A 26,072-nucleotide genomic window follows, 5' to 3' on the forward strand; every position below is an offset into this window, starting at 1 on the left:
TTTCTTCAAAACATTTGATTCAATTGTTCATCCTGCTACTAATTCTGTTTAATCCATTGTGATTTGATAGATTGTGGTCAGGTTGGATGATTAATCTGTCTCATTCGGGTTGCTGAGTTGGACAGTCTGATTGATCTGTTTGATTCGACTGCTCAACTCGTGCGTTCAATCGTCGGGGTCACTTGGTTGCTCATCTGATGCGTCTGTTCGATTCGGTCGATTCATTTGATTCATTTTGCTGATCGCTCTGTCTGGGTCATTTCGACACATTTCCACACGCTATAAACGTGTAGCGAAAGTGTATCGTTTATAGGCTGCTTAGGTAGACAGAAATCCTGTGTAATACCGCTCCTTTTTCTGTGTTGAGGAAGTGTAACAGAAAAAATAGGGCAGAATTGACAGGTCGCTTAGGAAAGCGTAGTAGAAGTCCAGGTGTGTAGAGAAAGTGTAACACCTGGGCTAAATAAATATAAATCCTGTGGATACCGCTTTGGAGAGCTAAAATTCCAGAGGTCTGAACGGGCAGGTAGGGCATCATCCTGTGTTGTGGTGATGCCAAAATTAGGTAGGGTCGATCAGGTAAAAAAAGTTAGGTCATCCGGCGTAGGTGACACCATAAATTGGAGTAACACCGGTCATCCTGAGTAGGTGAACAGGTTAAATAGTCACAAGGGCTTAAACATTTTGATAAAGTGTTAAATAGAGTAGGTCTGCTCATCTTGTGTGAGTGAGTGGTTTTGCTTTGGCGGCTGTGAGTCATTCAACTGTCTGATTCATTTGGGCACAAGTGGCTGCTCATCTATATGAATGAGAATAATAAGAAATCCTGCAGATAACAGCTCATTTTCTGTGTTGAGGAGAGAAGCTGTGTTTGAGGTCGTTTGAAATCTCTGTGTTTGGTGGAGAAAGGTTGGCGCACCTTTTCTGGACCGTTACTTAAGTGTAACCTGGTAAGAAGGACGCACCCGGTCTCACACCAAGAGTGAAAGAGTGAAAGAGTGAGAGTGCAAGTGAGTGTGAAAATCTCTTTGTTTGGTGGAGAAAGGTTGGCGCACCTTTTCTGGACCGTTACTTAAGTGTGACCTGGTAAGAAGGACGCACCCGGTCTCACACCAATAATGAACGAGTGAAAGAGTGAGAGTGCAAGTGAGTGTGAAAATCTCTGTGTTTGGTGGAGAAAGGTTGGCGCACCTTTTCTGGACCGTTACTTAAGTGTAACCTGGTAAGAAGGACGCACCCGGTCTCACACCAAGAGTGAAAGAGTGAAAGAGTGAGAGTGCAAGAGAGTGTGAAAATCTCTGTACTAGGAAGGGAAAGATTTATGAGGTGTCCACACAAAAGAAAAGTGGACATCAGGATAAATCATTTTATTATTACATAAAGAATATAGCTGAGTGATTTAAAGCTAAGAAAAAAACACTAGTAAGGGAAGGATTTATGAGTTGTCCACACAAAAGAAAAGTGGACATCAGGATAAATCATTTTATTATTACATAAAGAATATAGCTGAGTGATTTAAAGCTAAGATAAAAACACGAGGAAGGGAAAGATTTATGAGGTGTCCACACAAAAGAAAAGTGGACATCAGGAAATATTATTATGATATAAGGAGACTGTCAAATGCCCATTAATAATAAATAAGTTCTAACCAAACAATAATCAAAGAAGCACAAATAGTCTAATATAAGAATTAATAAATAGGAGGAATACTAAAATAGATTAAAAAGGAAGTTAAAAAATATAGGCCATAAATATGAATAAAACGGCGGTAGAAATACTGAGTGCCAGGTATCCCTTAGGCAAGGAAGAAATTGCGAAAACATCTGAAAAATGGGAGAAACGCACCAGGAAAATGGGCACCAAATGGCCAGAAGGAGGAACATTTGATGTCTCGGTGTGTGAGGAAATGGAAACACTGATAAAGAACCATAAAGCAAAAGACACAGGAAAGAAGAGAAGCGTCAAAAAAGAAAGAGAAAAAGAAGTACTCAACATGTTCAAAATGGAAGGAGAAGGATTGCTAAAGAACATGCGAGAAGCCAGAAACATGTTGAGAAAAGATGATGAGAAAACAAACAAAAAGAAAGCAGATTGGTCTGTGGGACCCCCACCATATGTTGGTGGACAATATCCCCAGGTGTCCGGAGTAGTATCAATAAAAGGAGAAATAGAAATGGAAGAAGAAAGACCTTTGTTTACATCCTCCCAAAGGATTGAAAAAGACTCAAAGGAAACAGAAGGAATCAAGCGAAGGGTAGAAATCAAGCCAAATAGATTGGACTGCTATGGAGAGCTGAGGGAAGCATTGGGAAGAATGAAAATGACGAAGAGAGATGATGGAGAACTCTCAGATGAAGAAATGGCAGAAATTGAAGCAACAAACGAACAAATAGAGAGAGAAATGGACAGGATGAGGCGAATGTTGAGAGAAAAGGAAGAAAAAAAGAGGGAGCAAAGTGAGGTAAGACAGCATACAGGCAGAGAGCTAGAGGGGGAAGAAGGAGCATCAGCTGAGATATGGGGAGATTGCAATCAAGGCGTAAGGGAAGAAAGATTGCGCAATAGGAGAACATTGAGAAGACCTGAAAAATATAAGGGACAATATCCAATTCTGATAAAAGGTACCCAGGCTCACTATGCTCCGTGGGGATCACAGGACCTGGAAGGATTGGTTGCCCGTCTGCCAGATTTGCATGATGGGGCGGGAAAATGGATTAGGATTTTTGAGGAACAGACCATGGGGAAACTGCTGGCTGTGGGGGATCTGAAGGCACTGTTGGCAAGGGTGGTTGGAAAGGCAAAGATGGAGGATATACTGGGGAACAGTGACCTGAGTAGAGAAGTGAGTGACCCACAAGGAGATGGGATGGATTTTGATTCACACCGCCCCGAAGTCTGGCAAGCACTAAGACTGGAATACCCGGCGAGAATTGACCCCAAGTCACTGAAAGGGGGGACACTGGGAGAAACTGAGAATCCAGCTGCCTATCTACATGAACAGATGAAACGATGGAGACTGGAAACGGAACGAGATCCAGAAGGGGACCCACTGATGACAACTCTATTCCGAAACTCCATAATAGAGGCAATGCCCCAATCAGTAAGAAGCAGGCTGGAGGATGTGGTGGGACTAACCTCAAAGACACACAAAGAATTATGTGACCATGTGATACATGCAGTAGAAAAACTAAGAAAGGATGAACAGAGACTTATGGAGCAGGGGAGAGACATTCAGAGGAAACTGACTCAACTCCAATTGGAAGAACTGACAAACAGAGGGAAGAAGAAAATCCAGGCCCCAGTAACAGCACCTGCGAATGAAACAGGAATGATGGCTGCAGTTACTCCAGGAGGGCCATATCTGCCTCCCGCGCCACAGGCCCAAGTACAACCCACAGTACCAGTAGTGAATGTGTATGCACAACAACCCCGACAATGGAATAATAACAATAAACAACAAAAATTTCAGCAAAATAATCCAAAAGGAGGAAATCAGGGCCCACAAGGGCAACCTGGAATTTGCTGGGGATGCCAGCAGCAAGGGCATATCAGACGAAACTGCCCCACAAACCCCTGGCAACAACAGGGGAACAAAAATAATAATAATTGGAAGCAACCTGGTGGCTGGCAACAAAATCAGCAACAAATCCAAGGTCCTGTGAATCCATGGGCTGGGCCTAATCAGGGGTACTAGGGGTGCCCAGAGAATCCTACCGGGGAGGGTCAGTTTACAGTACTAACTACACAAGCTGATCAAGAACCTATGCTGCAGGTTCAAATAGAGAACAGAGGCACACCAATGATGGTTGATACTGGAGCCACTTACACTTGTGTCAGTCCAAATTATGCCTCTCACCTCCCCATGTCTGGCAAATATGCAAAAACTATAGGATTCTCGGGACAAACGCAGTTAATTCCAATGACAGCTCCAGTTCGCCTGACAGCGGATGACAAATCCGCAACCCTCCCTATACTTGTATCAGAACACACCCCTGTCAATCTATTGGGAAGAGATGCCCTATGCAAAATGGGTATACAAATTCGATGTTCCTCTGAAGGAGTAATTATAGAGAGGGCAGGGTTAAACTTACAAATGGTAATGAAACAGGATACAGCAAATGTCTATTGGTTAGGGGATATTGAGACAGAAGTAGATAGAGTAGTAAAGAAATGGGGTAGGTTTATTCAGGCTCAGATACCAGAAGCGGAAAGAGGAAAGTCAGAATTTCACTGCACCATGCAATATGATCCCTATCGTGATGATCTTTTAGAGCAACTGTGGTTGTTAAATACAAATGGGAAATCAGTACCTATAATGTCTCAGTACATAATTATAGGAAAACAAGGAGCAGCAATGGAGGTGACGGACATGGACGGCTCAGACTTTGTGGCAAAATGGTATAATGTTTCTGAAGCTGCCCCACACATTACCTTGCTGGTGAACAAGGGAATGGAGGCTAAGGATTTGGGCACCATGATGATGCGAGCAAAAACAATTCAATGGAACAAAACAGAAAATCCACTGATTTATCACTCGAAAGATAAAGCCTTAATCAAGATACACCATACTACAATAATGACTGGGGACCCCAGGGCAGTGGAAGTTACATCCCAACAGCTAACACAGCTAGGGGAAGTAACAGAATTTGAGGACAAGCTAAAACAGGAAATAGAGAAAAACATACCTCAGGAGGTATGGTCACAACATGATACAGATGTTGGATTGGTAAAATCGGCAAGTCCTGTGTTTGTCAAAACAAAGCCAGATGTTAAGCCCCCTTGGAGGGCTCAATACCATATGAAACCTGAAGCAGAAGAGGGCATCAGTGGCACAATTGAAGGACTGATAAAAGCAGGAGTACTAATAGAAACACAAAGTTGTTGTAATACACCTTTGTTGCCGGTCCTTAAAGCAGATGGGAAAACGTGGAGGCTGGTACATGATTTAATGGCCATAAATGAAATAGTACAAGATTGGCCTGCTGATGTTCCAAACCCTCATACGCTACTCACCAATGTTCCCCCAGAAGCAAAGTACTTCACAGTGATTGACCTATGTGGAGCATTTTTTTGTGTGCCCCTGGCAGAAGAATGCAGACACTTGTTTGCATTTACCTACAAAGGTAAACAACTTACATATACTCGAACTCCACAGGGATTTAAGCATTCTCCTCATGTGTTCAATCGGGTGTTAAGAGTAGATCTAGAAGATCTAATACTTGAAGGAACATTGATCCAGTATGTGGATGACCTGTTGATCTGCGCTCCCTCCTTAGAACAATGCCATGCTGATTCTATGAAGGTTTTAAAGCGACTGGCAGAAGGAGGACACAAGGTGTCAAAAAAGAAACTTCAGTATTGCCAATCCCAAGTTGAATATCTAGGAAGAACAATTGCACATGGAACAAAGGCAATAGCACCAGGACAATTGGAAGGAATCCGCAAGGCACCACTACCTCAAACAGTTGCTCAGATGATGACGTTCTTAGGGATGACTGGATTCAGCTCAGACTGGATAGAGGAGTATGCAGTTAAAACTGCTCCTCTGCGAGAAATCATGAAAGAAGCAGGACAACTAGACCTTAGAGCAAGCCTGGAATGGAACAGTGACGCATTGACTGCGTTCGAAACAATAAAGAAGGAAATACAGTCAGCTCCGGCTCTAGCAGCCCCAGATTACACAAAACCATTCTTGTTGTATGTGGCAAATAGATGTGATAGGTATGCAACAGCGGTACTTATGCAAGAGACATGCAGTGGAAGACGAAAACAACCTATTGCGTATTATAGTTCTAAACTAGATTCTGTTGCCCAGGGATATCCACCCTGTTATCAAGGTCTAGCTGCATTACAATATGCATATGACAAAGCGTCCACAATTACTATGGGATACCCGGTAATAATATATACACACCATAAAATAGTGGAACTAATAGAACAAGGGAAGTTTGTCCTTACCAATGCTAGAACTTTGGAATACATGACTCTATTGACCTATCCGGATGTTTCCATTAAACGATGCAGTACAGTAAACCCAGCTGAAAGAATCCCCTTAGAGTTTGAGGGGCAAGCACATGACTGTGTAGCAGATTCATTGACATTTACTCGACTAAGGCCAGACTTAGAGTCAACCCCGTTGTCCAGCCTAGGGGAAGAGTGCATAGAAGAGTATTTTGTTGATGGATCCTGTTATAAAGATCATGTGGGAAATCATGCAGGCTATTGTCAGTAATGCTGTAGGTGGGTGTAGTGGTGGAATCAAGCGCAGGACACCGAAGTATAGTCCAAAAGACTTTAGTGCAATTTCCAACAAGGAAAAATCGAACAAACTTGCCCGAAGGCGAAACTACGCACGAAGGCGACAAAACAAAAGGCGCACTACACATGTGCGTAAAACGCTCCAACACAGTGGAGTAAAGCTCAACCGAGCGAATAAGTAATTATACAAGCACAACACACGACAGAAATAAATCAATCACACACAACACTAGACAAACACAACGAGAAACTTATAGGACACTAATTACACTAAACGAGAACAGGTGTCACAACAAACAGACAAAAGCAAACGAACATAGAAACATGCAACGGTGGCAGCTAGTATTCCGGAGACAACGAACGCCGAAGCCTGCCCGAACAAGGAAGAGAGGCAGCCTCGGCCGAAACCGTGACAGTACCCCCCTTGACGCGCGGCTCCAGACGTGCGCCGACTCCGGCCTCGGGGCGACCAGGAGGACGCGGAGCAGGGTCGTCGGGTGCCCACGATGGAATTCCGTCAGGAGAGACGGGTCCAAAATGTCTCTCCTCGGCACCCAGCACCGTTCCTCCGGACCGTACCCCTCCCACTCCACTAGATATTGGAGACCCCCATCCGACGTCTCGAATCCAAGATGGACCTCACGGAGTACGCCGGTGCCCCCTCGATGTCCAATGGGGGCGGAGGAGTCTCCCTGATCTCACTTTCTTGGAGTGGGCCAGCTACCACCGGCCTGAGAAGAGACACATGGAACGAGGGGTTAATACTTTTATATTCAACAGGTAGTTGTAATTTGTAACACACCTCGTTCAACCTTCTCAGGACTTTAAATGGCCCTACAAACCGCCGACCCAGTTTCCGACAGGGCAGGCGGAGGGGCAGGTTTCTGGTAGAGAGCCAGACTCGATCACCAGGTGCGTACACGGTCCCCTCACTGCGGTGGAGATCGGCGCTCGCCTTATGACGACGGAGGGCCCGCTGCAGGTGGACGTGTGCAGCGTTCCATGTCTCCTCCGAGCGCCGCGCCCACTCATCCACCGCAGGAGCCTCGATCTGGCTCTGCTGCCAAGGTGCCAGAACCGGCTGGTAACCTAACACACATTGGAAAGGGGTTAGGTTAGTGGAGGAATGGCGTAGGGGAATTCTGGGCCATCTCGGCCCAGGGAACGTACCTTGCCCACTCCTCCGGCCGGTCCTGGCAGTATGTTCTAAGAAACCTACCCACATCCTGGTTCACGCGTTCCACCTGCCCATTACTCTCCGGGTGGTAACCCGAGGTGAGGCTCACCGAGACCCCCAACCGCTCCATAAAGGCTCTCCAGACCCTGGAGGTAAATTGGGGACCTCGATCAGACACAATATCCTCGGGTACCCCGTAGTGCCGGAACACATGGGTGAATAGTGCCTCGGCAGTTTGCAGGGCAGTAGGAAGGCCCGGCATGGGGAGCAAACGACAGGCCTTAGAAAACCGGTTCACAACGACCAGTATAGTGGTATTCCCCTGTGAAGGAGGAAGGTCAGTAAGGAAATCCACCGAGAGGTGAGACCATGGTCGTTGTGGAACGGGCAGGGGTAGTAACTTACCCCTAGGCATATGTCTAGGCGCCTTACACTGGGCGCACACCGAGCAGGAGGAAACATAAACCCTCACATCCCTTGCCAACGTGGGCCACCAGTACTTGGCACTAAGACAGTGCACTGTCCGGCCGATACCAGGGTGTCCAGAGGAGGGTGACGTGTGAGCCCAATAGATCAATCGATCCCGAACCTCGAGCGGAACGTACTTCCGACCCTCCGGGCATTGCGGTGGGCTAGGGTCGGTGCGTAACGCCCGCTCGAGCTCAGCATCGACCTCCCACACTACCGGTGCCACCAGACACGACTCCGGCAGTATGGGAGTGGGCTCCACGGACCTCTCCTCCGTGTCATACCGCCGAGACAGTGCATCTGCCTTACCGTTCTGTGACCCAGGGATGTACGTGATCTTAAATGTAAACCGGGTCAAAAACATATTCCATCTTGCCTGGCGAGGGTTCAGCCTCCTCGCTGCCCGGATGTACTCCAGGTTACGGTGGTCCGTCAAAATGAGGAAAGGGTGTTGAGCCCCCTCAAGCCAGTGCCTCCACACCTTTAGGGCCTGTACCACGGCTAACAGCTCCTTGTCCCCTACGTCATAGTTTCGCTCCGCCGGACTGAGCTTCTTGGAATAAAAAGCACAGGGGCGGAGTTTAGGTGGCGCGCCTGACCGTTGTGAAAGCACGGCTCCTATACCGGCCTCTGACGCGTCCACCTCTACCTGAAATGGCAAAGAGGATCCGGATGCGCCAGCACCGGGGCCGAGGTAAACAGGTCCTTCAGCCTCCCAAACGCCCTGTCCGCCTCAGCAGACCACTGCAGACGCACCGGACCCCCCTTTAAAAGAGACGTGATGGGAGCTGCCACCTGTCCAAAACCCCGGATAAACCTCCGGTAGTAATTCGCAAACCCCAAAAACTGCTGCACCTCCTTCACAGTGGTTGGTGTTTGCCAATTACGCACGGCTGACACCCGGTCTACCTCCATCTTCACCCCTGACGCAGACAACTGATACCCCAAAAAGGAGACCGACTCCTGGAAAAACAGACACTTCTCTGCCTTAACATACAGGTCGTGCTCCACCAGCCTCCGCAACACTCTGCGCACCAGGGCCACATGCTCGACTCGGGTAGGCGAGTACACGAGAATGTCATCTATGTACACAACCACCCCCTGCCCCTGCATGTCCCTGAAGATCTCATCCACGAATGATTGGAAAACTGACGGAGCGTTCATCAACCCGTATGGCATGACAAGATACTCGTAATGGCCCGAGGTGGTACTAAAGGCTGTCTTCCATTCATCGCCCTCCCTGATGCGCACCAAGTTATACGCGCTCCTGAGATCTAATTTAGTGAAGAAACGCGCCCCATGCAATGACTCAGTCATGGTCGCAATCAGCGGGAGTGGATAACTGTACTTCACCGTGATCTGATTGAGACCACGGTAATCGATGCACGGGCGTAAACCACCATCCTTTTTCTTCACAAAAAAGAAACTCGAGGACGCAGGGGAAGTGGAAGGCCGTATGTATCCTTGTCTCAGAGATTCGTCTATGTAAGTCTCCATAGCTTTCTTCTCCCCCTGAGACAGAGGATACACATGGCTCCGTGGGAGCGCAGCTCCTGCCTGGAGGTCTATCGCACAATCTCCCTGCCTATGGGGCGGCAACTGCGTCGCCCTCGACTTACTAAACGCAATAGCCAAATCCCCCATACTCAGGGGGAACGTGCAATGCGGGCACCTGGTTTGGACTCTCCACCGAGGTAGCCCCTACGGAAACGCCCAAACATCGACCCACACACTGGGCAGACCACTCCATCAGAGCCCTCTCCTGCCATGAAATAGATGGGTTATGGGTACTCAACCAGGGCATGCCCAGCACCACCAGATACGCAGGCGAGTCGATCAGAAATAGCTGAATCATCTCCTGATGACCCCCCTGCGCACACATCCTAAGTGGCGCAGTGACCTCCCTGATCAAGCCCGCACCCAACGGACGGCTATCTAGGGCATGAACGGGGAAAGGGACATCAACAGGGAGAAGGGGAATCCCTAAGGCTAAACAAAACTTCTTATCAACAAAATTCCCAGCCGCGCCTGAATCTACCAGCGCCTTATGCTGGGAATGAGGTGCTACCTGTGGAAAACGCACAGGTATAGAGAAATGTGCAACAGAGAGCTTTGGGTGAGTGGGGCGCCTACTCACCTGGAAGGACTCCCCAGTGCGGGACCTGTCGTCCTCTCCCCTAGGAGGCCATCCCCAGCACCTAGCCGCGGTGTGTCCTCCCCGACCACAGTTGGTGCAGGAGATGGACCCCCTCGTAAGCCGACCCCTCCTCTCTCTAGCGCCAGCGCCCCCGAGCTCCATGGGGCACGGCTCGGAGGCGCTGGAGGGTGAAATGGACGGACCCCCTCGGAACGTCCGCGGGTAGCTAGCAGGTTATCCAGCCTGATGGACATGTCGACCAACTGGTCGAACGAGAGGCTGGTGTCCCTACAGGCCAGCTCCCGACGGACGTCCTCGCGTAGACTACATCTGTAGTGATCGATGAGAGCCCGCTCACTCCACCCTGCATCCGCCGCTAGAGTACGGAATTCTAGGGCGAACTCCTGGGCACTCCTCTTCCCCTGCCGGAGGAAGACCAGACGCTCCCCCGCCGCTTTCCCCTCGGGGATGGTCAAACACCGCCCTGAAGCGGCGGGAGAACTTCGTCGTAGGTGATGGTGTCCGCGTCGATCCTCCTCCACTCTGCGTTGGCCCATTCCAACGCCTTCCCGGAAAGGCAGGAGATCAGGGCGGACACGCTCTCATGTCCCGAGGGCGCCGGGTGCACGGTGGCCAGGTACAGCTCCACCTGGAGAAGGAATCCCTGACACCCGGCCGCGGTCCCATCGTAGGCCCTCGGGAGCGAGAGTCGAACTCCTCTGGGTTCCGGAGCGGGAATGGGCTGACTTGCCGATGGTGCTGGCAGAGAGGATGGCGGTGGAGGAGGCCCCCAGCCTTGGATGGTGGTGATCACCTCCTGCAGTGCGGACCCCATCTGCAGGATCTGGTCACTCTGTTCACGGACCTTGTCCTCCAGCGTCGCCTGGGCTGCTGCGGCTCCTGCTGATTCCATTCTTGATGGTGTGTGATTCTGTCAGTAATGCTGTAGGTGGGTGTAGTGGTGGAATCAAGCGCAGGACACCGAAGTATAGTCCAAAAGACTTTAGTGCAATTTCCAACAAGGAAAAATCTAACAAACTTGCCCGAAGGCGAAACTACGCACGAAGGCGACAAAACAAAAGGCGCACTACACATGTGCGTAAAACGCTCCAACACAGTGGAGTAAAGCTCAACCGAGCGAATAAGTAATTATACAAGCACAACACACAACAGAAATAAATCAATCACACACAACACTAGACAAACACAACGAGAAACTTATAGGACACTAATTACACTAAACGAGAACAGGTGTCACAACAAACAGACAAAAGCAAACGAACATAGAAACATGCAACGGTGGCAGCTAGTATTCCGGAGACAACGAACGCCGAAGCCTGCCCGAACAAGGAAGAGAGGCAGCCTCGGCCGAAACCGTGACAGCTATGCAGTAGTGCAAAAACAAGGAGAAAGTTTCAAAGAGGTGATAGCAGAGTACTGTCCACAGCCATACTCAGCCCAGTTGGCTGAACTAAAAGCACTCACTGCAGCTTGCATCCTAGGAAAACGAAAAACTGTTAATATCTATACTGATTCAGCATATGCACATATAATAAGGATGCAGGAAAGAGCAGGACCTTATGAACAGACTATGTGGCACAAAAGAGGGGCCACCAAAGATGTGAAGGGATTATGGAGGTCTTATGAAGGAACCATAGTAGCACCCATTGTGTTGCTCAGCTTACTGATAACTGATGCGCATGGTTTTGACCATTGCGCAAGGGGGGAAATAGTAAGGAAAATTAAAAAACAAGGATACTGGTCTCCATACCTACAGGCAACAATAGATGAGGCATTAGCAAGATGTGAGGTGTGTGCACAAAACAATGTAAGGAAAGGAATAACAACGCCTATAGGGCACATACCGGTTCCTGAAGGACCATTTCGACATTTAGTCATGGACTATGTAGATATGATAAAAAAGGTGAATGGCAAAAGGTACATGCTAGTGATCATAGATAGATTCAGTAGATGGGTAGAAGCGGTACCCTCAGTAGATCTAGGATCAGGAACAGTAATCAAATTTCTAACTAGAGAAGTAATACCCAGTTTTCGGAATACCAACAGAAATCAGGTCAGACAATGGATCAGCGTTTATTCAGAAAACAGTGAAGCAAGTATTACAGCAGCTAAGGATTAAGCAAAGATTAGGGGGTGTGTATCGGCCGCAATCTCAGGGGATGGTTGAGAGAATTAATGTCACCCTCAAGGCTAAACTGAATAAAATCTGTGCTAGTGCAAAGCTCAATTGGGTGGATGCACTACCACTAGCATTGATGAGTTATCGCATGCAAACTAACAGAAATACGCATCTAACCCCGCATGAAATGCTTACGGGTCGACCCATGCCAGTGCCAGGTCTAAGAGGGCCCTACAAAGGACCCTCATTGGAACAATTAGAGATGGAACTTAAAGTATATGTAAGACAACTAACTGCTATACATAAAGTGATCTATCTCCAGGAAAAAGGGCGAGAACCGGAACCTGGACCAGAGGAGCCAGGGCCGGTGATTCCAGGAGATCAAGTCTACATCCGAGTGTTTCGTAGGAAGTGGAACGAGCCCAGGAGAGAAGGACCATATACGGTGATCCGAGCGACGCCCACAGCAGTACAGGTGGAAGGAAGCACGACGTGGTACCATCTAAACCACTGCACCAGGGTCCCGAAGAGAACCGGTCTGCCATCGGCGAGCCATGGGGAAGAGGAGGATGTCGAGGCACCAGATGGAGTCCAAGAAGAAGAAGCATGCACGAGTCCAAGTGCCAACGTCGAAGGACAACAGGCAATCCCACCTGAAAATCCAAGAGTCGGGAGGTGGGGCCTGATGATGTGGGGAATACTGCTGATAGGATGCCTGCCATGGCAGATCCCCCAAACACAAGCAGACACCCAGGGAGTGGAGGGACAACAGGAGAAGGAGGAAGAAGCGATCTTTCTACCATTGAAGGAAGAGACTCCTCTGCTGTTGAGGAAAGAGACTTTTCCACAATTGACTTCTCTGCCCTCACATGATCTCCGACAATTTAAGAACTGTGGAATTGCTCTAACGGTAATAGCAGTTAACCTAGGAGAGATGGTGGTGGGTCTGCCTACAACTATACAATATTCTAGAGATAGTCTTACTGAGCCAGGAATAATTGCTGTTGTAAACAAAGAACAAGTATCGTATACAGGATGGCCTAGATTGGGGAAATGTCAGATTGAAGGATATGTAATGTTTAGAATAAAATGTCTAAAAAATCATTGTGTAGAAGTTGAGCCAAAAGTAAATAGACATGGAAAAATAATGGATATAAAACAAGCTAAACATCTCATGATTCCATCAGTGCTTAAGAAATTGGCCCCTAAAGTTAGATTGAAGAATAGAATAAAAAAGCATGTACCATTGGGGATAGCTCGAACTTGTATTTCTATTCCAGCGCAAGTACTGACAGTTGAAGAAACTCAAAGATCCTTTTCAATACGTAGGATAAAACCTCTGCCAGAAAAATCACTTTGTGGGTGGGCTAAACATCAAACAAGCGGAGAAGCAATCTGGGATGAATATGGCTGCCAAATAGAAGTTAACAAAGGAGACACTAGTTGGGAAATTACCTTTAAGGAATTGACTCAAGGAAATAATGCAAAGTACATATTGGAAATAGATAGTGTTAAAGGGTTAGAAGGAAATAGTATAACAACAATGGACATTGATCCTATTTCCAAACACCAATCTAGACAGGAAGAAGAACCTGAAATAGTTAATGTAACTATGACCACTACCCAAGGACCACTAATTACTATAGCAGTTGAACCAACAAAGACAGGATTAGAAAAAATAGGAACAAATGGTTTTTTTCAAAATGTATGGGATTCTTTAACAAACTGGGGAAGTCAGGAAAATAGACAATCTACCTCAGCCCCAACAGTAAAACCGAAAGTAATAATAGCATCACCAAAAATAGAAAGGCTATGGGAGGGAGCCATGCAAAATGATTGGTACAAATGGGCACAATATTCAGCTAAAATAATTAATAGAAAAACAAATTGTTTAGTATGTGCTCCTTCTCCATTAAAGGAATTGATAGTAATACCAAGTCCACACAGTTAAAAGGACTGTGCTAACTTCCAACGAAGCTACTGTCATCTTAAAAGAGGAGAAAGGCCCTACTGTCCTGCAGAATGTTTATCATTTTTGGGAAATCCCTATCATTACAGATTCTATAATCAAACAGGATGGGGAGAGTGGTGTAACAAATTAGATATCAGAATAGAGCCCAGAAAAATGGAAGCACCGGAAAAATACCGTATAGACTATAATCTAAATTATGAATGCTACAATAAAACGGATGGGGAGCACGATTTGGGAAAATTTAAGGGAAAGTGTGAGACCACATGGCACCTAAATAATGATACGTCCTGGAATGCAGATACCCCCCACAGAGCAGTTTATCAGGCAGCAGGATCAAGTACTGGGGTAATAGCTACAAATGGAGGGCCGGGTGACCCTGGGGAATGTGAGAAGCAAACACTGGCAATGCCATTGATTTCTCCTTATGAGGATCAATCGGTGGCAGTGGCAGATTTCTTTTGGGTATGTGGAGGACAAAGGATTAGAGCTACTTTGCTTAAAGGATGGAAGGGAGTATGTGCTAGAGTACAAATGCTTCAGGAGGTGGTTATATCGGAGTGGGAGGTAGACCAAACAACAATTAGGGATGCACAGAATAATAATAAAAGGGTAAAAAGATCATATGAACATGACCCCAGTGTATATTTGGATGCAATAGGTCAACCCAGAGGAATTCCAAATGAATATAAGGCAAGAGATGAAATTAAAGCAGGATTTGAATCAATATTTGTCTGGATTACAACCAACAAAAACTTAGAATGGATCAATTATATTTATTATAATCAACAAAGGTTTATTAATTACACAGACTCTGCATTATCAGCTTTAGGAGAGCAAGTACAGGCTACCAGTAGAATGGCATGGCAGAATAGGCAGGCTCTAAACTGGCTATTAGCGGAAAAAGGTGGAGTTTGTGTTATGTTTGGAGATGAATGTTGTACTTTTATCCCCAATAATACTGCACCGGATGGTTCTTTCACTGAAGCAATGACTAAACTCAAGGGACTACGAAAAGAGGTTAAGGATAATGCTGGGTATGATGCTCATGTTTGGGACTGGATGGAATTAACTTTGGGAAAATGGGGTGCAATGTTTACAAAAATGGCAATAATGATAGGAATATCACTTGTAGTAATGGGAGTAGTGTTTTGTTGTATACTACCTCTGTTAAAATCACTTTTGATTCAAACCACAGTAAAACAAATGACTGTACAGACAATTGTTACTAGTTCAGCCAAAGAAATACACCCAGTTCAGGGAGCTCCAGGACAGTATGTTAATAAATATGGGAAATCTTGTATTGTTAAAGGAGGACCAATGGACTGTCCATTTGGGAATCCTGAATGTTGTTCCTGGGGGTGGATGGGCCTGCCATGGTTACAAAGCCCAACAGGAAAAATGGGGAGGTTAATTTAGAGGAAAACCTTGCAGACTTGTATCCAATACCTGACTGGGCTATGGGTCCTAATCAGGATGGGTCAAGTAATGAGGAAGATATATTGGTTTAAATATATGCGTGTGAAGTGAAACCACATATGGCAAGGCTAAGAATAAGTAAATGCACATGCTTACATTCATTTTAAAATTAATCTTTGTATTATTTGGGACATTATTGGAATGTCCCATAGGGGGGATTATATAGGATTATTTTATGTATCATTATGGCACATGTAGGGAGATGCCAAAGGTAAAATATAATAAACATGTTTGATATTTTATAATTCAGATACATGCTTAAATAAGGAATATAGACATGTAGTATATGCTGTTTTTTAAATGAATGCATGTGTTCTTTCACAGAGGCTCTCAAACAGTGTGCATTACATTAGTTTTTTAAGAAGGGGCCTAAGCCACGCAGCCAATAGAATGATAGAATGAGAGGCTTCATATAGAAAAAAAAGCATTCATGACATTTTGGAGTGGACATTGTGTGACAGCTGGACGTTGAAAAAGAAGGGTGGGGCAGAACTAAAATAAGTTAGGAATGTATGCATGTTTTTTTCATTTGTGTGTATATAAGAGATCTCTAAGCCAGAGAGAGACAGTTGTTCCATGGAGCAAACTCGGCTTTTGTTATGCAATAAAGTCTAATTCTTGAATTCACAAGCTCCGGTGTCTTGAGAGATATTTTTGAGTTGATTATCTATTAGTCAAATATTTCTACCACAACACATATACAACACCCATAAAGAAACAGTAATAAAACAAAGACCAATCAAACAAACCAGGGATGGTAAGAGAAGGGAATGTTTGGGAACGGGGTCCAAGTAATGAAAATAAACAAAAGGTCCCTCCTCTTCTACACACCTAATCCTTCCTAACATACTCTAAGCCTTAACCAGCTCTCCTACCTGTTACCACAAATACAGGGGTGACCCCCCGGTTACCCTAGTGTATAAAACAGTGGATTATCTACGTGTGAATGTACACCCATGGACAGAACTACCTTTCCCTTCTCCAGGACCCAGGTAGGGTGGAACACAAACAAAGATAAATCAAAACAACCAATAACCAAATCCTCAGCCAAACAACCAAACAAAAAGTGCCCCCTCTCTCTCACACGACAAACAGTTTATATGCTCTAGTCAATCAGTCACTCAACCACAGCTGCCAGGACTCCGGACCGAATCCACGCCCACCATCGTCAGCCGCAACTCGGCACACCTGAAATAACCAGAACACACCAACAGAACAACCACTCTGAACCACACACACACTACAAAGGAAGATTGGGAGAAAGAAAAACATGTCACACGTAACACCTGCAAGGAAACACATGCCGTCATCATTGCTTTGCATAAAAAGGGCTTCACAGGCAAGGATATTGCTGCTAGTAAGATTGCACCTAAATCAATCATTTATCAGATCATCAAGAACTTCAAGGACAGAGGTTCAATTGCTGTGAAGAAGGCGTAAGGGCGCACAAGAAAGTCCAGCAAGCGCCAGGACCGTCTCCTAAAGTTGATTCAGCTGCGGGATTGGGGCACCACCAGTGCAGAGCTTGCTCAGGAATGGCAGCAGGCGGGTGTGAGTGCATCTGCACGCACAGTGAGGCAAAGACTTGTGGAGGATGGCCTGGTGTCAAGAAGGGCAGCAAAGAAGCCACTTCTCTTCAGGAAAAACATCAGGGACAGACTGATATTCTGCAAAAGGTACAGGGATTGGACTGCTGAGGACTGGGGTAAAGTCATTTTCTCTGATGAATCCCCTTTCCGATTGTTTGGGGCATCCAGAAAACACCTTGTCCGGAGAAGACAAGGTGAGCTCTACCATCAGTCCTGTGTCTTGCCAACAGTAAAGCATCCTGAGACCATTAATGTGTGGGGTTGCTTCTCGGGCAAGGGAGTGGGCTCATTCACAATTTTGCCTAAGAACAGAGCCATGAATAAAAAATGGTACCAACACATCCTCCGAGAGCAACTTCTCCCAACCATCCAAGAACAGTTTGGTGACAAACAATGCCTTTTCCAGCATGATGGAGCACCTTGTCATAAGGCAAAAGTGATAACTAAGTGGCTCGGGGAACAAAACATCGACATTTTGGGTCCATGGCCAGGAAACTCCCCAGACCTTAATCCCGTTGAGAATTTGTGGTCGATCCTCAAGAGGCGGGTGGACAAACAAAACCCCACAAATTCTGACAAACTCCAAGCATTGATTATGCGAGAATGGGCTGCCATCAGTCAGGATGTGGCCCAGAAGTTAATTGACAGCATGCCAAGGCGGATTGCAGAGGTCTTGAAAAAGAAGGGTCAACACTGCAAATATTGACTCTTTGCATAAACTTAATGTAATTGTCAATAAAAGCCTTTGACACATATGGAATGCTTGTAATTATACTTCAGTATACCATAGTAACATCTGACAAAAATATCTCATAACACTGAAGCAGCGAACTTTGTGAAGACCAATACTTGTGTCATTCTCAAAACTTTTGACCACGACTGTACACTACATGACCAACAGTATGTGGACACCTGCTCGTTGAACCTCTCATTCCAAAATCATTGGCATTAATATGGATGTGGTCCCCCCTTTGCTGCTATAACAGCCTCCACTCTTCTGGGAAGGCTTTCCACTAGATGTTGGAACAATGCTGCGGGAACTTGCTTCCATTAAGCCACAAGAGCATTAGTGAGGTCGGGCACTGATGTTGGGCGATTAGGCCTCATTCCAATTCATCCCAAAGGTGTTCAATGGGTTTGAGGTCAGGGTTCTGTGCAGGCCAGTCAAGTTCTTCCACACCGATCTCGACAAACCATTTCTGTATGGACCTCGCTTTGTGCACAGGGGCATTGTCATGCTGAAACAGGAAAGGGCCTTCCCCAATCTGTTGCCACAAAGTTGGAAGCACAGAATCGTCTAGAATGTCATTGTATGCTGTAGCATTAAGATTTCACTTCACTGGAACTAAGGGGCCTAGCCCTAACCATGGAAAACAGCCCCAGACCATTATTCCTACTCTACCAAACTTTACAGTTTGCACTATGCATTTGGGCAGGTAGTGTTCTCCTGCCATCCGCCAAACCCAGATTTGTCTGACGGACTGCCAGATGGTGAAGTGTGATTCATTACTCCAGAGAACGCATTTCCACTGCTCCAGAGTCCAATGACGGCGAGCTTTACACCACTCCGGCCGACGCTTGGCATTGCACATGGTGATCGTAGGCTTGTGTGCGGCTGCTTGGCCATGGAAACCCATTTCATGAAGCTCCCGACGAACAGCTCTTGTGCTGACGTTGCTTCCAGATGCAGTCTGGAACTCGGTAGTGAGTTTTGCAACCGAGGACAGACTATTTTTACGCACTACGCACTTCAGAAGAACTGACTTGTTGGAACGGTGGCATCCTATGACGGTGCCACGTTGAAAGTCACTGAGCTCTTCAGTAAACCTATTCTACTGTCAATGTTTGTCTATGGAGATTGTATGGCTGTGTGCTCGATTTTATACACCCCTACCACTAATTTGAAGGGGTGTCCACGTACTTTTGTATAGTGTACATTACCAGCAAAAATATTGTAATCAGATTACAGATGCTTTTGAAAGAAATGTATGATTACTTCTTGGATTACTTTTAAATTCAGAAAGGATATTTGCGAAGAAGAAAAAAAGACTGACACCTTTCTGTTTTCTCAATGACATTCAATTCAGCATTGAAAACGGCGCAAGTTTAAGTTTGTTGCACCTGAGTGAGTCTGATCACAAGTCAGGAAAGCCAGAAAAAATATCCATATTTCAACCTACAGTGCAGTCGGAAAGTATTCAGACCCCTTGACTTTTTCCACATTGTTACATAAGTATTCAGACCCTTACTCAGTACTTTGTTGAAGCACCTATGGCAGCGATTACAGCCTCAAATCTTCTTGGGTATGACGCTACAAGCTTGGCACCTGTATTTGGGGAGTTTGTCCCATTCTTCTCTGGAGATCCTCTCAAGCTCTGTCAGATTGGAAGGGGAGCATTGCTGCACAGCTATTTTCAGGTCTCTCCAGAGATGTTCGATAGGGTTCAAATCCGGGCTCTGGCTGGGCCACTCAAGGACATTCAGAGACTTGTCCTGAAGCCACTCCTGCGTTGTCTTGGCTGTGTGCTTAGAGTCGTTGTCCTGTTGGAAGGTGAACCTTCACCCCAGTCTGAGGTCCTGAGCACTCTGGAGCAGGTTTTCATCAAGGATCTCTTTGAACTTTGCTCTGTTCATCTTTCCCTCGATCCTGACTAGTCTCCCAGTCCCTGCCACTGAAAAACATCCCCACAGCATGATGCTGCCACCACCATGCTTCACCGTGGGGATGGTGCCAGATTTCCTCCAGACGTGATGCTTGACATTCAGGCCACATAGTTCAATCTTGGTTTCATCAGACCAGAGAATCTTGTTTCTCATGGTCTGTGAGTCCTTTAGGTGCCTTTTTGGCAAACTCCAAGCGGGCTGTCATGTGCCTTTTACTGAGGAGTGGCTTCTGTCTGGCCATAAAGGCCTGATTGGTGGAGTGCTGCAGAGATGGTTGTCATTCTGGAAGGTTCTCCCATCTCCACAGAGGAACTCTGGAGCTCTGTCAGAGTGGCCATCGGGTTCCTGGTTACCTCCCTGACCAAGGCCCTTCTCCCCCGATTGCTCAGTTTGGCCGGGCGGCCAGCCCCGAGAAGAGTCTTGGTTGTTACAAACTTCTTCCATTTAAGAATGATGGAGGGAACTGTGTTCTTGGGGACCTTCAATGCTGCAGACATTTTTTGGTACTGTTCCCCATATCTGTGCCTCGACACAATCCTGTCTCGGAGCTCTACGGACAATTCCTTCGACCTCATGGCTTGGTTTTTGCTCTGACATGCACTGTCAACTGTGGGACCTTATATAGACAGGTGTGTGCCTTTCCAAATCATGTCCAATCAATTGAATTGACCACAGGTGGATTCCTATCAAGTTGTAGAAACATCTCAAGGATGATCAATGGAAACAGGATGCACCTGAGCTAAATTTCAAGTCTTTTAGCAAAGGGTCTGAATGCTTATGGAAATAAGGTATCTGTTTTATACTTTGAATACATTTGAAAAAAAATCTAAAAACCTGTTTTCGCTTTGTCATTATGGGGTATTGTGTGTAGATTGATGAGGAAAATAATTAATTTAATCCATTTTAGAATAAGGCTGTAACGTAACAAAATGTGGAAAAAGCCTTGCCACCATGATATATAGGCCTAAGGCCGAGACAATAAGAAGTCAGTGGCAAAATAAATTCAACCACATCTTTGTTTCATCACAAAACCAGAGAGCATCCTCTGTACGGTGAAGTCCACAAAGCATATTGCATGTAACAAACAGTTACATGACCTACAAGCAAGTTAATGTTTCCGACATTTTCGGACTACTAAACAATTATTGATTTAGAACCATGGAGAGTTACCGCAAGTCGCAAAGAAAACAGGAGCTGCGTCCACTATTCCAGTACCATTTCGACTTCAACATTTCAACATCATCAAATCACCTATGCTTAGTCTAATACAGTGACAAATCAAATATCCATGGTTCTGATTTCTCTCTCTCTGTGTGTGTGTGTGTGTGTGTGTGTGTGTGTGTGTGCGCGTGCACGTGCGCTCCTCGTCCCTCAGGGGGTCTCCTGCACTGGACTCAGACCTCCTCAGAGACCTTAGCCTCCCTGGCAGTGGAGATCAGCTCCTACGTTCTGCTGGCTTCCCTCAGTGCCTCCCCTCTGTCTACCACTGACCTGGGCTATGCCTCCCGCATCGTCAGGTGGCTGGTGAGGCAGCAGAACGCCTACGGAGGCTTCTCCTCCACACAGGTATACTTCCAAAACACCTCTGTTCCGAAATGGCACCCTGTGCTGTGCACTAGTAATGAGGCATTATTACCTTGACTTTTACCAGATCACAGGCATGTGTGTGCTTCTTGTCATGTCAAGCCTGATGAGTCTAACTTCCACTGAAATGGAGCCTAGAAATCATAATGGATGGAAATGGGAAATAGTCACTCTAGTAACTGATCAATGTAAAAATCGACCCTTTTTGTAAATGGGGTATTTTCTTTAATTTTACTGTATTCTGTTGGTGTGGGTGTTTAGGACACAGTGGTGGCCCTCCAGGCCCTAGCTCTCTATTCCACCAGGGTGTTCAGTAGAGAGGGCACCAGCACAGTGACAGTACAGTCTCCCAGTGGGGGACAGCACCTCTTTGATGTGAACCAAAACAACAAGCTGCTCTACTAGGAGAGGGCGATGCAGGACACAGAATGGAAGTACAGTGTGGAAGTGAAGGGCAGTGCTTGCACTTGTGCCTCAGTGCTGCTCAGTGAAAACACTCCTCACAATCCCATGGTGTAAAATACAGTTTTATATATTACTGTGAAGAAACATTTTAGAAGCTTTGTCTGGCTTCTAGTTTATGAAATGTAAAACAAACAAAAATAAAGCATATAAAATGTATATTTTTAGACCACATTGTTTCCCTGACTTCTTCTTCCCTCTTTCCCAGGTGGCGCTCCACTACAACATCCCTACTCCTACTGACAGCACAACGCTCAGCATCAAGGTGAAGCCAGAGGTCGACTGCAACAGCAACTCTTTGAGACCCAGAGTCACGCTAAAACTTCAATCTCAGTAAGAATGAATGGCCATTTGCATTCACAGAAGCATTCTTTGAATTAGTTTATCATTGACACTCCAAAGTCTTATTTTGGAGCATGTGTTACAGAATGGATTTGACTCAAATCACTTGGTTTCATTATACCTATGTATAGGTTATTTAACTTCTAATTTGTAGTTTGGCTTGGATCAGTAATAAAACATATATCGTCTTTCTATGGCTAAAATAATCAAAGTATCCATTCATTTGATTATTACAAGCACTTGTCAAAATCAAACTTTGATATCAGGCATCTCTTTGCTTTCACAGATATCATGGAAAGGAGCTGACCACCAATATGATTATAGTGGATTTGAAAATTCTGTCTGGGTTTCCCCCAGACCCAGACTCTTTGTGGAGGGTGAGTTTTTGTGATAACATACGTTTATAGTGTTACCTGTGACCTTTTTCCATGTAGTTCTTGCCTCTTTCATCTGTGAACCTTTCTGAAACTGAACGTTTTTGTCCATGCAATATGAATAATCAGTGAATGGCACTTCTAGTGGATCGTGTTTTCCTAAAGATGACCATGTGTTAATGTACTTGACATGGGTGAGACCAAACCATCCATCAGATTGAAACAGTGTACATAGTACTCGCAATGGAATTAATTTAAAATAATATATATATTTTGATGTACTTGAGGTGACATATCTCTACTCTGAAATTATTTGTGTAGAATGTGCTTGAGTCAGTAAAACTGAAATTACACTTCTGCTTGGAGGGTTTAAATAAGTGTAATCAAAATGTTTGTTTTTTCTCCCAACAGTGTCGTGGAAATACTTATAATAATAATAATAATAATAATAATAATATGCCTTCTCAAAGATATCTCTCAGACACTGGATCTTGTGAGTTCAGAATATACTTTATTACAAAGTAACAAGCCGAGCTGGTCCGCGGAGCAACTGCCAGTCCCAGACTTGAAGTGCTCTTTTTATACAGCTTCATCTTTTCATATCATATCGGAACCCCCTCTTTATCCAAACAGCCACTCTCCCTTGACCTTGAGCCACTATGGTTTCTTTGTCTAGCCTCTTACCTGTCTATGCCCATGTCTGCTTGGTTTCCCGTCCTCTTGCCTGACTCTATTGGTGGCGTGATAAAGACAGTTCCTTTAAAAATAATATACATACAGTGAGGGAAAAAAGTATTTGATCCCCTGCTGATTTTGTACGTTTGCCCACTGACAAAGACATGATCAGTCTATAATTTTAATGGTAGGTTTATTTGAACAGTGAGAGACAGAATAACAACAAAAAAATCCAGAAAAACGCATGTCAAAAATCTTATAAATTGATTTGCATTTTAATGAGGGAAATAAGTATTTGACCCCCTCTCAATCAGAAAGATTTCTGGCTCCCAGGTGTCTTTTATTCAGGTAACGAGCTGAGATTAGGAGCACACTCTTAAAGGGAGTGCTCCTAATCTCAGTTTGTTACCTGTTTAAAAGACACCTGTCCACAGAAGCAATCAATCAATCAGATTCCAAACTCTCGACCATGGCCAAGACCAAAGAGCTCTCCAAGGATGTCAGGGACAAGAATGTAGACCTACACAAGGCTGGAATGGGCTACAAGACCATCGCCAAGCAGCTTGGTGAGAAGGTGACAACAGTTGGTGCGATTATTTGCAAATGGAAGAAACACAAAAGAACTGTCAATCTCCCTCAGCCTGGGGCTCCATGCAAGATCTCACCTCGTAGTGTTGCAATGATCATGAGAACGGTGAGGAATCAGCCCAGAAGTACACAGGAGGATCTTGTCAATGATCTCAAGGCAGCTGGGACCATAGTCACCAAGAAAACAATTGGTAACACACTACGCCGTGAAGGACTGAAATCCTGCACCGCCCGCAAGGTCCCCCTGCTCAAGAAAGCACATATACAGGCCCGTCTGAAGTTTGCCAATTAACATCTGAATGATTCAGAGGAGAACTGGGTGAAAGTGTTGTGGTCAGATGAGACCAAAATCGAGCTCTTTGCCATCAACTCAACTCGCCGTGTTTGGAGGAGGAGGAATGCTGCCTATGACCCCAAGAACTCCATCCCCACCGTCAAACATGGAGGTGGAAACATTATGCTTTGGGGGTGTTTTTCTGCTAAGGGGACAGGACAACTTCACCGCATCAAAGGGACGATGGACGGGGCCATGTATCGTCAAATCTTGGGTGAGAACCTCCTTCCCTCAGCCAGGGCATTGAAAATGGGTCGTGGATGGGTATTCCAGCATGACAATGACCCAAAACACACACGGCCAAGGCAACAAAGGAGTGGCTCAAGAAGAAGCACATTAAGGTCCTGGAGTGGCCTAGCCAGTCTCCAGACCTTAATCCCATAGAAAATCTGTGGAGGAAGCTGAAGGTTCGAGTTGCCAAACGTCAGCCTCGAAACCTTAATGACATGGAGAAGATATGCAAAGAGGAGTGGGACAAAATTCCTCCTGAGATGTGTGCAAACCTGGTGGCCAACTACAAGAAACGTCTGACCTCTGTGATTGCCAACAAGGGTTTTGCTACTAAGTACTAAGTCATGTTTTGCAGAGGGGTCAAATACTTATTTCCCTCATTAAAATGCAAATCAATTTATAACATTTTTGACATGCATTTTTCTGGATTTTTTTGTTGTTATTCTGTCTCTCACTGTTCAAATAAACTTACCATTAAAATTATAGACTGGTCATGTCTTTGTCAGTGGGCAAACGTACAAAATCAGCAGGGGATCAAATACTTTTTTCCCTCACTGTACACACCTGATGATAATTATATAGTACACTGATTACTGCAGTCACAATGTGGTTGTCCAGTCATGCATCTGGATTACAAAATATGTTTCATAATATGTTTCATACATCATATGTTTCAAAATATGTTTAATACATCATAGACAGGTGTAGTCACTAATCCTCTTTTAAACCCATAATGATTCTGCTTATTGTTAAATGATTTTATAATATATGTAATGGAAAAATTCCTATAATAGTTACCATCACTATTCCAACCTTTCAACCACACCCTGGACATCATACAGGAGCTCCCAGTACAGAATCTAAAGCCTGCGGTGGTCAAGATCTACGACTACTACCAGCCAGGTAAGTTTATATCTAACCTTCCCCAAGATGTATTTTTCCCTCTTCTTTTTAGTAACATTTAGTTAACTTGTGTTCATTTACTGAGACTTGCCTGTCTTATGGTTTTATTCAGGTGACCAGTCAGGGACAACATATGTCTTCCCTTGCAAGTAGGGGTTACTAGCTGGTGAGCTATTTTAAATATGGAATTGTTGGTCATTTTTTATAGCTGACCCATATACTATATACATTTATAAACTGGGTGGTTCGAGCCCTGAATGCTGATTGGCTGAAAGCTGTGATATATCAGACCGTATACCATGGGTATGACAAAACATTTATTTGTACTGCTCTAATTACGTTGGTAATCTGTTTATAATAGCAATAAGGCACCTCAGGGGTTTGTGATATATGGCCAATATAGGGCTATGTCTTATTTATTTTTTATTTTATTTTAACTAGGCAAGTCAGTTAAGAACAAATTCTTATTTACAATGACGGCCTACCAAAAGGCAAAAGGCCTCCTGCGGGGACGGGGGCTGGGATAAAAAAAATATATATAGTGGGGGGGGAAAGTATTTAGTCAGCCACCAATTGTGCATGTTCTCCCACTTAAAAAGATGAGAGAGGCCTGTAATTTTCATCATAGGTACACGTCAACTATGACAGACAAAATGAGAAAAAAAATTCCAGAAAATCACATTGTAGGATTTTTAATG

The 26,072-nt window shown here is 45.2% G+C and overlaps 1 pseudogene; it reads left to right on the plus strand.

Moving 5' to 3' along the window:
* LOC121568462 overlaps positions 1-25,527 on the plus strand; it is a 46,652-nt pseudogene extending 21,125 nt beyond the window's left edge.
* The last annotated feature ends 545 nt before the right edge of the window (positions 25,528-26,072 follow it).

The sequence above is a fragment of the Coregonus clupeaformis genome, chromosome 6, assembly GCF_020615455.1.
Source record: "Coregonus clupeaformis isolate EN_2021a chromosome 6, ASM2061545v1, whole genome shotgun sequence".
Lineage (NCBI taxonomy): Eukaryota > Metazoa > Chordata > Actinopteri > Salmoniformes > Salmonidae > Coregonus > Coregonus clupeaformis.